Source organism: Spea bombifrons, chromosome 5 (assembly GCF_027358695.1).
Source record: "Spea bombifrons isolate aSpeBom1 chromosome 5, aSpeBom1.2.pri, whole genome shotgun sequence".
In the NCBI taxonomy this organism is placed as follows: domain Eukaryota; kingdom Metazoa; phylum Chordata; class Amphibia; order Anura; family Pelobatidae; genus Spea; species Spea bombifrons.
In genome coordinates, this window is record NC_071091.1 from 67,478,025 (window position 1) to 67,481,337 (window position 3,313).

The following is a 3,313-nucleotide window of genomic DNA, read 5'->3' on the forward strand; positions in this document are numbered from 1 at the left end:
TGTGGAGAAGATCATCGGAGCAGCCAAAACCAAAGGCGTAGTTGGGACCAGAAAATATATGGCCCCCGAGGTGAGAATTTATTAATTAGATTAATGCTATATTTAATCAAAACCTTAATTATTTTACAATGCGTTACCTATCTACACTTTACACATATTGAACTTGTTTTGCAGGTTTTTCAGACGAAGAAATATGGCGCCTCCGCAGACTGGTGGTCGTTTGGAGTCACTCTGTACCAGATGCTGGTGGGAAGGGTCCCAGTTCCATCATCACAGCCCAAGAGGGAGTACCGGGACTGCACCGTTCACAATGACATCCCGTACCCAAGCTGGCTGCTAGCAGATCAGAAAGACATCCTCATGAAGGTGAGTGGATCACAAATGTCCTGATAAGGTGTGTGGCTATACAGGAACTTTTATAGACAATAAGGGACTGTAGTGCAGCAGATTCTGGAATGGGCAAAATATGGTTACTAAACTCAACAAAAACTTGGCTAAATACGTAAGGAAATTGGAATACAAAAACCATTTTTTATTTTTATTTTGCTTGCTCAGCTTCTGCTTAAAGATCCAGAATGCCGGCTTGGGACGAATGGTGATATAAGAGTGCATCCCTTCTTCGGCATCTTGAACTGGGACCATTTGGAACAACGCAAAATCTGGCCCCCATACCTGCCTCTGGTGGTACGTGTAGCCATTACAAAATGCTTTAGATCCACTAAGTTCTAATATCACAATTTATTGCTCTTCAACATTAAAAAGTACTTAATAATGGTGTAAGAACACATCCCGTCCACAAACAGAACCCCCACACACATGTAAAGTTATTGTATATGATTTCTTCTTCCGAGCCTTTGATACATTTCCTTTCACCAATTAATCATTGCTAACGAGCCCATCTAATGACAACTGACGAGCGATTTGTTATTACGTACCTGCCGCCATAGTATACATTATAATGTGTTTTTGAAATCAAGGAACTTTTTGCTTTTTTCTTGCAGAACCCAACTGGAGATCTTCACCTCAGTTCCCAGGATATATCCTTTTCATTTGTAGAGGGGGCTAATTGTAACGAAAACAAAAAAAGTTGGGATTTGCCTGACCTGTCTTTTGTTAGCCCCAAATGGAGGGAATAAACATCTGAGGTGGGAATAAATTCTCTTTTATTCAGGATTCAGCTTGAAGATCTTGCCTGAAAAGTCTCCTGTTGGACGACGACCAGCAGTCCAGGATGTCACCTCCCTGCTTCATCTACCACCGCAGCAGAGCTGTCCACCACCACAGCAGAGCGCCTACCTCAACATTACAGCAACTCCACCTGCTGTCCACATCACAGAAAACCACCTTCTACAGCTGTCCAACATCACAGCGCAGCAATTCCACCTGCTCTGTCCAACATCACTGCGCGGCAATTCCACCTGCTGTCCAACATCACTGCAAAGCCTCTACTTCAGCTGTCAAACACCACAGCGCAGCCATTCCACACGCTGTCCAACATCACAGAAAAGCATTTAATGCAACACAACACCACAGCGAACTTCATTGCTGTCCAACATCATTGTGCTGCACCTTGTCCTGCTGTTCAACTACTTAGCAGCGAGACTCCATCTGGCCTCTAACACATACCTCCCAACTTTTACCCCCAGTGAATCGGGATGCAGGGGGGGTGGTGGGTGGGCGCATGTATAGTAGAGCTTACCTTTAAGCTCTGTCCCCCGGTGTTCCAATTCACAGAGGATACAATGTTACTGCACATGCGCACTGCCTAACAACTTAGCAGCGAGACTCCATCTGGCCTCTAACACATACCTCCCAACTTTTACCCCCAGTGAATCGGGATGCAGGGGGGGTGGTGGGTGGGCGCATGCATAGTAGAGCTTACCTTTAAGCTCTGTCCCCCGGGGTCCCGATTCACGGAGGATAGAATGTTACTGCACATGAATTCTCCAGTGTTCCAAACACCAGAGAATATAATCAGAATTGAAGAAATGTGGTTCTGAATCCTGCTGTCCCATAGAGATCTTCCTCTGTCTTCTTTTTTTGGGAGAGAGCTAGAGATGGGCAGCGAGATTGAGTGGCCACACGCAAAGCAGGACAGCTGGGAGCCATGCAGTCTGCTGCCACCTGTCATACTGTGTCACAGACAGCCTTCCATGCTACGTAACATCAAAGTCATTTTGTTCAACATCACACAAAAGCACCTACAACACAGCAGATGATCTCCCATTCTACCAAATTACAAATAGTATTCCTACCCTACACAATGAAGTAGAGGGAAAAGGTCTAGCCGCTTCTTAAAATGTGTTTCTTCTTTGTTCTAGATCCAGCGTGGACCAATTGGACTGAAACGAGTGGAACATGATGATGAGATGTACCACAGACAGAACTAAACAAGGGCACTGATTCATTTAAGAAGGTCTTTTGAGTTACTCTGTAAGTTATTAAATCTTCAAGAGGTTCGCTTTCTCTGGCAGCTGAAACTGTCCCTCTTCCTTCTATGTAGGTCTATGTGAGATTTTGTCAGAGTCGCCTGGTGCTTGAGGAATGAACCCTTCAAACCGGAAAAATTTTGAATTAATTCTGTCTTTTTATCTGTAAGTCTCTTGTCCCTTACTAAAGGTTATGGGTAGTTTAAAATAGTCTACATGTACTAACTTATTACTCATTTCTTGTTTCTCTTCTTTTCATATTTAGAATTCTGCATGGATTTAGATTTTAGCAAACTAAAACCTACAAGCTATTTTTCATTTAATCATTCTCCTATCCCATTATTGGTTCTCCAGAAACTTCTTCTGGGACCTACTAGTACAGTTGGTACAAGTAAGTAAATCCTCAGACTGTATTTGCTGTAAATGCTTACTATTGAGATTAGAGATAGGAAATATTTAAATGTATAACTTATTTTAATTAATGTTTGGGCTACGGTTACTTGTCTATCTGGTTCTTGGCATCTATTTCTTCTTTCTCTTAGATCAAGCACTGACCAAGTTAACCATATATACCCCTGGACTTAGTGCTACATGCAGGATGATCCGATGAACCATGGAACAAAACGAGCCAGTTGAATCATTTCAGAAGGTTTTCACTTTCATTGTAAGTTATGAAACCTTTAAGAAGGTTATTACAAATTCCGTGGTTTCTCAGTCTGGCTGCTGAAACCATTCCTCTTCCTTTTACACAGATCTTCAAACCTGCTTGGAAGATCTTGCGTCTGTGTCATATTCTCCTGGTGCCTGAGGAATGAACCCTTCACACTGGAAGTCTTTTGTCTGTGAGTATCTTCTTTTTATTTGTCATAAACACGACATTACCC

General features: G+C 42.7%; 1 long non-coding RNA gene across 1 annotated transcript; it reads left to right on the plus strand.

Annotated features, from left to right (window-relative positions):
- The first annotated feature begins 267 nt into the window (after positions 1–267).
- LOC128497137 (uncharacterized) lies at positions 268–1,054 on the plus strand. Its single transcript, XR_008354280.1, has 3 exons — positions 268–366; positions 556–684; positions 1,002–1,054. It is a non-coding gene; the product is annotated as an uncharacterized LOC128497137 (long non-coding RNA).
- The last annotated feature ends 2,259 nt before the right edge of the window (positions 1,055–3,313 follow it).